Below are 13,440 nucleotides of genomic sequence, written 5' to 3'. Positions count from 1 at the left end.
CTCTGCTTGGACGGCTGCGTGGGGCGGGGCGGTCAGTGTACCCCCCAAACGGAGCACCGCTGCTGTATGACTCTTGTCTACATGCAAGCCAGTGCTTGGCGTGGAGGTGAGACGACCGCGCGGCGGAGGGAACGAGGACCAGGGTGGGAGAATCCGCAGCGCCGTGTGCTCCTTCCCCGGGAAGTACTCGGAGTCACTTCACAAACTAATACTTTAAGCTCCCAAGAGGCGGCCAGCTGCAGCCGCTCAGGGAGCGCCACGGGCACGAGTTAGTGGATTGATGCTCTGTCGGGGGCACGTTGCACCACTTGGGAAATGCAACTCCCAGAATGCCGAATTCAGCTGCACCCCCGCCGAGCGTGTGCCCCAAACTGGTGCTTCCCCCTTGCAGTGCTTTGCACACCTGAGTGTACTTGTTAATTTCTGTTCAGGGGTAAGGGCTGCTGCGTGCAGAGCCTTATGGCGAGTTTGACACCGCTCATGGCCTTTGATTCTTCCTCGCCCTCGTGTGTCTTGGCGACGGGCCAGGGGGATTGTTTTATGTTTGCAAATACAGGACTGGGCATCAAAACGGGTTGCAGCGAACGACGCTCCCCGAGAATGTCGAAGTATCCAGGCCCCCCGAGCTAACCGCAAGGCCGCAATCGGCTTACCCCGTGCTAGCAATTCCAGTCCTCAATTAAATAACTATGAAGGACTTCTGAGTTGGAGTGGATCTAGAAGAACAACAATGCCTGCGAAGTCTTCCTTTCATCCCTGCGAGTGAGACAGGGTCCACGCTAAGAAGAGGGGGGGGGGCAAGAAAATGTAATTACTTGGGCGACGCTTTTTTTTTTTTTTTTTTTTTAAAAAGGTTATTATTCCTCCCTCGGAATGCCAAGTGCTTCTGAAAGAAAGTCGACTGTCCTTGGTCCCTAAACTGTATTACGTTAAAGGTCAGCCGCCTGTCACACGCACTCTACAGTTACTAATTTAACGGCAAGGCACTGTAATACAAATCCCCGATCCTTCGCAGTGTCTTCAGCTCGGCATTTTGCATTTCTCTTGGCGTTTAAATAACCGCCACAATACCTTTTGTGCACAGGAGAACCGATTTTCGTGTGACTCCCCCTCGTTAGTCACCTGTTTTGTCTCCTCTCTCGAGTCTTCTGCGGGAAAAAACCACCCAGGACTTCAATGGGGCTATTTACAAAACACGAGGCTCTAAATGAGGCTTTGTTGGAAGGGAAGTGTGAATAGTGTCCTTTGGATCTAGGCAAACTCCCTCCCGGGCCTGGTGTGAGGAGCCATTGTTTGTGGCTGTTAATAAATGTGCATGAGCAGCGCCTCACTCTACAAACCCACTGGTGTGGAGATTTCGCCTGCCTAATACATATTGTTCTTGAGGAACAACTGTTTCATCTCAGTCGAGGTCCAACCTCTGGCAAGCAAACCACTGGCCACGTCTTTCTGGGATCACACTGCAAACTACTAGCCCATAGCCACTCTTCAAACCACCTGGTGAAGATCACAATGCTAAATGCAGTGTCTAATTCATCTAATTTACTGAATAAATTATAATAGTTAAAAAAACAACAACACCCCATCCTCACTATCCCTAAGACACATGAACCTCTCTGGCGAGCTAGAGAAGATTTCCAGTCTCTGGTTTAGGGCAGGGATTCCCATCTGATCCAAAGCCCATCCAAGTCAATGGAAAGACGATCTAGCGTGGATCAGGTCCCCAACGCTGTGGTCACCTCACATGTAAAATACCAGGTTTTGAAACCAGTGACTGATTTCATAGGCACATCCATGGGAGGTGGCCCTGCCAACCTTCCCCCATTTGGCCAGAGCCCTAGGTCTGCACATTGGTTTGAAAAAAAAAATTAAATAAAATGAAGTCCATGTTGTCTGAGCAGGTTCCACATGTCCAGCCCCACTGGTGCTGTCAGCCCATCCCATAGGACACTGGGACAGAGAACCCTCCAAACTCATTAGTCTGAAGAACCACCGGCTTCTCTCAAAAGCTACAATTATATTTGTCCAGCAAGTGCTTTTATGTGGATACATCTTGGACCAATGGTTTTACACACACCAAAACTCCCTTCATCTCCACCAGTTTCATCTCCACTACTGTGACGGGATAGTTTGGGAAAAAATTTGTCAGTAATCATAATTCAATCACATAAAACACCAAGCCTTAAACATTCAACTATCTGCGCTGCTTATCATATTTTTAAACATATCTCAGTCGGCTCTAATTTTTATATGCTGAAATCATTCATGCATTTAAAATTATTAGACAGATAATCACTTCCTTGAAATAATTTCAGCACTCATCTATAATAAAAAAGATTTCTTTCAAAGGACCCTTAGTTAAATGGACTCAGTGCTACTTTCTGTATCATGTAGGTCAATTTAATTCTGCTCTATATTCTCTATACAGCTAAACAACTGCTTTTCATAAACTGGAGAGCACAGTGAATGCAGCCTGTAATATCCATCCAGAGATGGCCTTGAACACTTTCATTAATAAAAGCTTGACATCTGAAATTCCACTTCTTTATTCGTTCCTTATCAAAGAGTTAGTCAAGATTTCAGAAAATTAATGTCATATTAATAAATACTAATAATGGAGGGGAAACCTAAGAATGTCAGGTACATCATCCATTTACCTGAATACATCTATACAAGTACAATGCATGAACAGCATTTCTAAGACAACAATCTTAAAAGCTCAAGAATATCATTCTTGGAACGATGCTGTTTGTAACTCTAGGTTTGTAGGTGTCAAATCATGGCTCTGATTCTCCAAATACTTACACATGGACCTAGCTTTACTCATGTGAGTAAACAAGCTGGTCTACTCCTGTGCGTAAAGTTAAGAGTGGCTAAGCTGCCAGTGTGCTGAGACCACAGCCTATCATGGTGGCCAATCCTGTCTCACTGTTTCATTGTACTCCTCCATCCGTCTGTCTGTCTCCATCTGTCCTCTGTTATCTTGTGCTTAGGTTGTGTAAGCCCCTTGGGTTGTGACCATCTTTTGTTCTGTGTTTGTACAGCTCCTAGCACAATGGGGTCCTGATCCATGACTAGGGCTTGGAGGTGCTACCCCAATACAAAGAATAACGTGTGTAAGTCTTTGCAGGATTGAGGCCTACCTGACTACACTCCAGAAGAGCATCCTGTAAGAGACTAACCACCCTCAACTTCCACTGGCTTCAATTGAAGTTAAGAATCTTGCAGTTCTGAGACAGTAAACGTGTTACTGTTACACTCCCAGACAGCGTGGCACAATTCGAATGCGGTAATTAAGTCTCTCCTACCACAAAACAGGGCACTCACAAAGACACGTACATGTGGGTTCGTTTGTCTTCTGACCTGCACACACATCAGTCACTTTTGCTCCTCAGATTTAAAGCAGCTGTTCTCCATAGATATTGCATAAGTTTTGGAGACAGAATTCCAGGCCCTTGGCTTCCCAGGCTTGTGAGTTAATGGTGTTGACTGAATAAAGCCCAGACCATTAAAACATACACCTGGTGCTTTAAAAGGCCAATTGCATAACACTGAAAATAATTGTGAGCCAAATCAGTTGGGAGGAAGAAATTAATCAATGGATGATAATTAGGAATTGTTTAAGAATATTTTATTAGAGGACCAAAATACCACAACTGAGAAAGAAGGCCATATTGGTTTTAAAACTGACCTGGTTCAGAGAGGAAGTGAAGGCTACTATAAAAAATAACAAATGGAAGAAAGGGGAAGTTGGTAGTAATAAACATGTGAGAAGATAGGAACTGTAGAAAACTGATAAGGGACGCAAAGCCACAAGTAGGAGTCTATGGCAAGCAGAGTTAAGGACAATAAGAAGGAGTTTTCAAACACATATTAGGAACAAAAGAGTCTTAACAATGGTATTGGTCCATTACTAGATGGAAATAGTAGAATTATCAATACTAATGCAGAAAAGACAAAAGTGTTCAGTAAATATTTCTATTATGTATTGCGGGGGCGGCGGCGGGAGATGATGTAGTCATATCATATGATAACACTCTTTCCATTCCTCTACTATCTCTGGAGGATGTTAAAAAGCTGCTGTTAAAGTTGAACATTTTAAAATCAGCAGGCCCAGATAACTTGCATCCAAGAGTTTTAAAAGAGCAGGCTGACGAGTTAGCTGGGCCTTTAATTTTTTTTCCAGTAAGTCTTGGAACAATGTGGAAGTTCCAGAAGACTGGAAGAAATCTAATGTTGTGTCAATATTTAAACAGGGTAAACAGGATGACACGGATAATTATAGGCCTGTTAGTTTTTTATTGATTACCAGCAACATAATGAAGCAGTTGATGAGGGACTCAATAAGGAATTAAAGGAGCATAATATAATTAATGACAATCAACACAGGTTTATGGACAATAGGTCCTGTCAAACTAACTTGATATTTTTTTAAATGAGATAAATTTAGTTAATTAAAGTAACAGTGTTGATGTAATATACTTATTCTTCAGTATGACATTCAAGTTGGTACCACATGAAATTTTGATTTAAAAACTAGAATGATGTCACAAACAGAAGTTGGTCCAATAAATGATATTACCTCACCCACCTTGTCTCTCTAATAATCTGGGACCCATACAGCTACAACACCACTGCATACATAAAATTAACATGGCACACATTAAATAGATTAAAAGCTGGCTAACTGATCAGTCTTAAGATGTAATTGTAAACAGGGAATCATCATCAAATGACTGAATTTCTAGTGGGGTCCCTCAGGGATCAGTTCTTGGCCCTACACTATTTAACATTTGTATTAATAACTTGGACAAACATAAAATCACCACTGATACAGTTTACAGATGACACAAAAATTGGGGGAGTGGTACATAACGAGGACAGGTCACTGACTCAGAGCAAGCTGGATCACTTGATAAGATGGATGAAAGCAAACAGAACGTAGAAGAATGTAGGCCATACTTACAGGACGTTGGACTCTATCTTGGGAAACAGTGACTCTGAAAAGGATTCGGGGTTGTGGTGGATAATCAGATGAACATGAGCTCTCAATGTAACACTATGACCGTAGGAGCTAATGTGATCCTTGGATGCATAAACAGGAATCTCATGTAGGAGTAGACAGGTTATTTTTTTCCCTATATTTGGCACTGGTGTGACCACTACTGGAATACTGTGTCCAGTTCTGTTGTCCATAATTCAAGAAGGATGTTGATAAATTGGCGAGGGGTTAGAGAAGAGCCACGAGAATGATTAAAGGATTAGAAAACCTGCTTTCTAGAGATTGACTCAAGTAGCTCAATCTATTATGCTTAACTAAGAGAAGGTTAAGGGCTGACTTGATCACGGTCTAGAAGTACCTACATGGGAAACAAATATTTAACAACGGGCTCTTCAATCTAGTAGAGAAAGATATAACATGATCCAATAGCTGGAAGTTGATACCAGACAGTTTGAGACTGAAAACAAGGTGTAAACTTTTAACCATGAGAGTAATTAACCACCGGAACAACTTGGCCTTGAAATCTATGAATCTCTCTGACAAATGGGACAAGGAGAGGGTGATCTTCTGTGGGCATTTCTTCCATGAAGTGGAAACCTAAAGCTTTTATTTTGTTAACAAAAAGCTCTCCTACCTCTGGGCTCACTGGAAGCCCCATAATCTCTTATCTAGTCTCAGCGCGGCAGCAGAAGCTCTAAAAGCTGCTTTATCAAATGATCTGAGAGCCACTTTCCCCATGGTGAGTAATGGGAGTTAAGCACTTGGGCCTGATCCAAAATACAATGAAGTCAATAGAAAGGCTCCCGTTGACCTCAGTGGGTCACAAATTGGGCCGCTGGCTCTTGAACCATGCACACAACTCCTACTGATAGCATCTGGAGTTTCACCAGAGACAGAGGCCAGCATAGGCCCACTGGGAGAAGGATGGTCTGAGCATCAAATTCTGCCTTCAGTTAGGCATAGATTTGTCTCTGAAAAAATCCACTCTCCCCCAAGAAAGTGCAGTTCCCAAAATTCACATTTTAGACAGTTTGCAAACCACCTGAAGGAGGTAATGGTTTTGCTCCCCAATGAATTCCTTTAATCCACGCCAAAAGTTATTTGTATACCAACAACTGAAAAATACAGCTCTAGGGTGAAAGCGACTTTGTTTACATTAGCTGGAATAACATTTGCCTATGAGCCTGAATTAATGTGACGCTAATGGTGGTTTCCATCAGGTTAGACCTATCTGTCAGGTAAAGCAGAGAGACAAATGCCAAACAAAGTACTCAGGGCAGCATGTGGATTTGTCACTCTCCCTGGAGAACTCGGAAGCCATAAGCAAATGAGTGTATTACACTGCGTATGAGCTATTTTTATCTGTAACACACATTTTGACAATGATCTCCTTTTGAATTCCATAGAGCAGGCAAGAGAATCACAAGAGAAGTTGTTTATGTTACTTAGAGGAGAGGCAAATAGGAGGAGATCATACAGGTATACAAAATGATGCCTGGTATCTAGAAGGTCTGTTAGACATTTCTATTTACCCTTTTTCATAATACAGGGGGACATCCAATGCAGCTGAAATGTAATAATTTAAAACCGATGAAAGAATGCACTCTTTTACAGAATGTATAATTAATCTGTGGAATCCCCTGCCACAAGATATCATGAAAGGCAAGAACTCAGCAGGATTCAGAAAATGATTAGAACACAAAAACGGGAGTTGTGTGTGTTGATAAACAGATAAAATACATACACATAGTATACTTGTTTATATACATTTTGAGATTTTATTAGCCATAAATAAGAGATGAGGACAATCACAATGTATATAAATATTGCATTACTGAGCCACACACATACTGCTCAGCTGTTTAGACTCTACAATTAATGATTCCTTATATATGGTGTATTGTTATCATGCTATATTATGTTTGCTAAAGAAATGCTTGTGGCAGCCCATTCTAGACTTCTAGTACTAGACAGCCAAAAGGAGGCATATGGTAGACACAAAAATGTGTAAGCAGAGACTCATATAAGGCCATATGTATGGGTCAAACACTGGTCAAGGGACTGATCCAAAGCCCAAAGAAGTTAATAGAAAGATAGCCATTGGCTTCCAATTACTTTGGAGCAGGCCCCAAGTATAGTAACACCAGCCCCAAATCTACGTAAAGATCCATTAAAATGAAGGGGCAGGAAATTCCTGCTGCTTTTGTAGAACACAGAAACCCACGGCCAATTTCATTGTATGTCTTTTTTTCCTTCAAAAGAGAAGAATCTGTGACTCTACAAAAGTTCCAGAAGAGCATAACATAAAATGGTTCCAAAGGCTTGTTTCTTTAGCAGTATTAGCACAGATTCCCTCTATGTTAAATGTAATTTTAGCTTAAATGGCACTAATATGTTACTCCATGACATGCAACTGGGAGTTACACTTGTAAATTTCCATGCATCCTTACCTACTGTACAATATGGAACACAAGGGGACTGATTTTGCTCGGATTTATAGTAGTTTTACACTGCTGTTGCACCGCTGACTTCAGTGTAGTTACGCCCCTGTAAGCAAAAGCAGGATCAGGCCCAATGTTAATTGAAAACATTATAAAAAGTAGCTATTCAGCATATGCAAAGCCACTTTTCAAACCTAAATAGCTCTGTCATTTCCAAATGGCATGTACTGCCTGGCACTGTGACATCATTTGCACTCACTATGAACATACACGTTGAGAACAGACAGCTGGTTTATTTTAGGTGAGGGGAGGAGGGGCAGGGGGGAAGAGTTCCAAAGAAAAATATGCAAAGAAGGGGTGTGTGTAATACAAAAGGTTGATCACCCTGTGGGAAATTTACCATGTGATGGGGAAGCAGACAAAACAGGTGTATGAGAGGGGCAGTGGCACGTTTGCCATAGAATTATCAGCCTTTTGGATTAACCCCACTGGATACAATGTAAAATTTTGCAGAGAACTTGGTTGTTATTTATTGTCCACAGTATATCTGCTATGCAAAGAGCCAAAGATATTACACATCCCCTTGCTTCTGGAGATGAGAAAAGAAAAAAATACTTAGTTCTCATACAACACATTTCATCAGTAGATCTCAAAGTGCTTTACAAAGGAGGTCAGGTTCATTATCCCCATTTTACTGATGAGGAAACTGAGGCACAGGGAGGAAAAGTGACTTGCCAAGGTCACCCAACAAGTCAGTGGCACAACCAGGAATTGTATGCCGGTCTAAGTTCCAATCCAGTGCTCTACCCACTAGGCAAGTTGATTTCAGAAGCTTCATTTATGATGTTTTATGGGTTTTACGACCATCTTTGGGTACCTTAATAGAGGTGGCTGGATGAGGCTTGGTAAACATAAAAAACAGATCAGGAGGAAACTGATGTTTTTATTAAAACAATTCCCCATGAGGTGAGACACTTATGTCGAAAGGGGAGGGGGAACTATTCATTGGAGAGGGTCAAATCTTTTTGACAGAAAATGAATGGCATTTTCAACAAAACATACATTTTCTTGAAAAATGTCAATTTCGATTGATTTTGGGGTAGTTTCTTTAAACAAACAAAAACAATTATAAAATTTTATTTTCATCTAAAGTCAATTCCCTACCAGCTGTACTATCTCTCGTTGAAATGCACACTCCCCACTTCCATTCATGCTAAAGTTCAATGGAAATGCTTTTAAAAATAGATTAAGTTGGGGGGGTAGACGGGGGCTGCTTTATGTCCCAGATAATGAATCACCAGATTTTGGTGGCAGCATCTATGGGGTTCCAGTGGGCAGGATGAGGCTAAATGGGGTGAAAATGAGCAGAGCTAACTGCCAAGGCTCCTGGCCAACACAGCAGGTAGCATAGCTGCAGGGGGAAATCATGTGCCAGGTACAAGCATATAGCAAGTTACTTACCCTGCAAAACAGGGGAAATCTATGAGGCAGACTGTGCTGACGGCAAAGATCTTCTTCCAGGCAGCTCCTAGGGCAGCGTAAAGAGTTGCCTCTTGCAAAGCCCAAACTAAGCCCTGAACACTTACAAATCAATATGCTTTAACGAGGGGAGGGATAGCTCAGTGGCTTGAGCATTGGCCTGCTAAACCCAGGGTTGTGAGTTCAATCCTTGAGGGGGCCATTTAGGGATCCAGGGCAAAAATTGGGGATTGGTCCTGCTTTGAGCAAGGGGTTGGACTAGATGACCTCCTGCGGTCCCTTCCAACCCTGATATTCTATGAATATCTATGAAAACAAAAAAATAACTGAAACATCCCTTTCTTGTTTACTTATCTGCCAAGACCTGAGTTTCAGGTTCTGTGTCTCCCCTGTAAGTGCTGATGGCATTATTAACACCCAAAGAAATGCAGAGATTAGAGCTCAAGGCACTGTTTAGCTCTGAGTAATGACAGCTGCTTTTGGGGCAGAGATCTAGAAGCTACAGCTCAGGTCTTGGCAGCAAAATATACTTTGAAGTTCACCCCTGATCCTGGTACAGTAGGTTATGTCTATCAAAATCAATAGGAGTTTTCTTGTGGAATGTGACCTCCTATGTACATTATGCATTTGTTTGTAATTTTAAGCCAGGGTTGGAGGGGTGAGGGGAAATCACGTGAATTTGCAGAGCTCCACAAGTTAAAAACCAAGAGGTGGGACTGAGGCAGGTCAAGAGCCAGTCAGAGGAAGGGTTAGAGATGTATTCAAATCAGCTTGGAAAGCCTTAAATTTTTTATTCTGAACTAATGAAATCCCATCCTTGGGTACTGCCAGACACAGCACTTCTCTGAAAGGGCTTTAAACCCTCATTAAGTCCACACATGAGTTGGGCTGTGCATCTGGGATCTCAAAGGGTTTTACAACAACAACAACAACAAAAGTAGAAACAAGGAGGAGTCCTTGTGGCACCTTAGAGACTAACAAAAAATATTTATTTTCCTTGTCAGCTCACTTTTCATGGCAATACAGTAGATTGTGCATTGAGGACCTGATTCTGAGCCTGCTGAAGTCAATTGAAAGACCCCATTTGTTCCAAAAGGAAGGAATTCAGGTTCCTTTGCAGCAGAATGAAATTAGCTCAATATACAGCCTAACATTACAGGCCTGCTGCTATGGAATTGTCTAAAACTACTTGGAGCACACACCTCTGGGACAGTTACAATCCCGCTCTGGCATAAACCAGACAGATTAACAAACAGAAGGCAATGACTGTGTCTTTTAAACAGCCCCCCCATGACTATACACACTTCCAAAGTCCCCCCTCCCCCTTCCGTGTAAGAGTTATTAGTGAGTGTTGTAAAACAGAGAGAGCAGGGAAAGGCAGAGAAAGATCCCAGCTTCTTGGGCACATTTTCCAAATTGGAGATTGATTTTCCACCAAAGAAAACCTCCCCTTGCTGGCTAAAATGCACTGGGCCACTTGAGCATGGCGTTTCTCAGGTGGCCATGTGCCCCTGCATGTTGCTGGATGGGCCCAGGAGAAGGGGGCATAACTGCTTCAACTCTTTTCTACCTTCTCCCCAGCCCAAGCTTTGCTCTAACCAGGGAGGGGGCAGTTGCTGGGTGGATTTATTTGGCACGCGGGTCATTTTAAACTGTTGCATCCCTGGTGGGCGCATGTCACAAACACAGTGAGGAAATCAACATGGAGAAAAAATAGACCCAAATGGCACCTTGTCCCCAAGGTTGGGAGAATGAACCCCCCTCCCCCAGGGTGGCTTTGCATAGCTACATATTCCCCTTCAGGATGAATTTTGCCTGCAACACCCATTCAGACAGTGGCACATGCTGACTAGGGACGCCACGCAGGGCTGACGGGTTTTTATTTGCACACACACTTTCTCCCTTTACAGGGGAAGGGGGAGGAGGAGAATCTGCTTTAAGATGAAAAAAGCTACCACTAGTTTTTCCATTAACATTCCTCAAATTACTGCAAAGCACCAGGGTGTGATTTATACCCTTAGCTGGGAATCAGGCACCAGATTCTCGAGAGAAGGAGACAGATTTTGCAAGCAGAGCTGCATGGTTGCTTCTTACCTTCTTCCCCCAAATACACGCCTTAGGACAGGTTACTTCAGGGCAATTAAAAAAAAAAATCAGGCAGGAGATCTGATTGCTAGGCTACATCTCATATTGAGATCTGGCCAACAAATTAGCAGGAAGTATATTCATAGGCGGGGGAGGGGAACAGGACGATTACATTATTACATCTGAATTTATACTCCCCACACACACTCAACTAAAATCCCCATGCAGAGTTCCCCTTGGAGACTGAGAGACCTGGGGTCATGCTGGGTACATGGCAGCTTCCCAGGGCTGCAATTACCCAAGAGGACCCTGCATCCATTGTGCTTTATTGTTCCAATATTTGTACCTCCAGACAAGTGCGTGGGAATAGGGACCTTTTCCCTGAAAATGATCAGCATGGGGTGAAAGGCTATCAAAACTCCCCTGTAAGCCATGGCAGGATGGTTACAATGGGCACAACCAGTTCTGAGCTGTGGCTTTCTCAGAGGGGCAGGTAACAGAAGGGACTGAGCCCTGAGCACATAGATGAATTCTCCCTTTAGCTAGGGACACTGTCTTTTAGATCTGAGAAGGGGTAAGGAGAATAACTCTCAAGCACAGTAAAGGATATCCTTAGGGTTGTCGCCTCATGTTTGCGTCTGACTGCTGGGAACACGGTGGATGCTAATCCCCCTATGAAGTCGAATATGCCCTTTGGGAAGAATCCAGGCCACTGGATTTGGACAACCTGGTTTTTGTTACTGCCTCACCCATAGATTTCTAGTGTGAATTTAAGCAAGCCTGTTGAACCGCCGCGTGCCTCAGTTTCCCATCTGTAAAGTGGGGTGCTGTCCTGGCCCACGGTGAGGCAAAAATCCATGACTGATTGTGAGAGCCCACCTTCCTAGAGACGTCCAAACTGGCCCAGGTTCTTACCCAGCCTATACTGAGTGAGAGCATGATCAGCCGGGGAACAGGGCTATTTTCACTGAAAGAAGCTCATTCAAACCAGTGAGACAAACCCATTAACAGGGACTGCCCGGGGAGCCACTAATACACACGTGACTGACACCCTCCCTGCAGTCTGCATTCTAGTGAGGACAGACAGTGCCAGCACATGGGACACTTTGTCATGAAGGAAGGCGTGTGTGTGTGTGAAGCCTCTACAGGTGTGTGAGATGATCTGTGTCTGATGGGTGGGCTGTGAGGCCAGTGTGTAGATGCCTGTGGGGGTATATAGGGGTGTGTGTAGAGGGGAGATTCCTGGGAGGGGTGAGGCGTGTCTAGTGATGTATACGCCCCTCTCCATCAGTGTGCGAGGTCTCTGCCCGACATCTGTGTCTACAAACCGCCTGTTTGTTTCAGTGGCGCAGGCCAACAAAGGAATTAATCAGCCTCCAGGGTCGCCTTGCTAATAACGTGGCATGTTCCCTTTAATCCAGCCAGCCTCCTTCCACCCTGGCCGGGGCTGCAGACGCTGACCCGGGTGGCTTGCCAAGCCCGAGCAAAGAGAAACCTTCACACAATCATTTCCAAACGTGAACACGGCCCCATTGTCATTACGGCGGAGAGATTGCATTCGCCTCATCAAAGCGGAGCCTGACAGGTGACTCAATAGGCTGGTGCCAAGCGCCGAGGCAAGGAGATTAGCAGGGCACTGATATCATTATTTCCGCCTATCACAGATTCGGCAGGGAGGCAGTTGTAATTTCTGGGCTTATTAGTCTGCATGGGGAGGGGGACCCGAGCGCTGAAGCTCCCGGTGGTAGCCAGGCTCTTTGTGCAGCAAGTGCTGTCACGGTGACACTTACAAAAAATGCCGGACGGTGCGCCTGCGTCCCGGTAACCCTCGCTGAGAGCGGTTTGAGCCTGGCCCGGGGCGCTCGGATCCACCCACGGGTGCACATGTTTAAAGTGGCTGCAGTAAAAAGTACAGAGCCAGGCTCCTCGGCTCAGCCTTGGGACAAGTCCCTTGGCAGGGCAGGGAGAAAAAGTTGAGGAGACGTCCCAGCCCACCTCTAGCTCCCCGATCACGGGCCAGGGTCCTCCCAGGGGTGAATGAACGTTACCTGGGAACAATGGGCCCCCGACTCGCCCTTGACCAGGAGGCCAGCTCTCCGGGGCTGGCCTGAGATGCTTATAGTCGGTAATAGGGCTTGGCCCTCGGCAAAGGTGGGGGGGGTGCTGAGCCAAGCCCTCGGTTTTCACAGCGGTCTTGAAATCACACCACAAGAGCTGGGGAGAAGCAAAGCTAAAAACTCTCCAGTTGCAGAGAGAGCAGCGCGTTACAGATGCTGCCCAATCAGTCAAGCGCCCCACAGACTTTCCCCTGGGCCCCTTTCTGCTGCCCAGGTGGCACTGCCCTGTCTGAAATGAAAACAAAGGAACAGGAGAAGAGTTTGGTGCATTTAGTAACAGTCACCATTGTCTTAGACGGGAAAGAATAAAAAACGT

Source organism: Dermochelys coriacea, chromosome 3 (genome assembly GCF_009764565.3).
Source record: "Dermochelys coriacea isolate rDerCor1 chromosome 3, rDerCor1.pri.v4, whole genome shotgun sequence".
In the NCBI taxonomy this organism is placed as follows: Eukaryota; Metazoa; Chordata; order Testudines; family Dermochelyidae; genus Dermochelys; species Dermochelys coriacea.
This window is presented reverse-complemented; position numbering follows the sequence as displayed.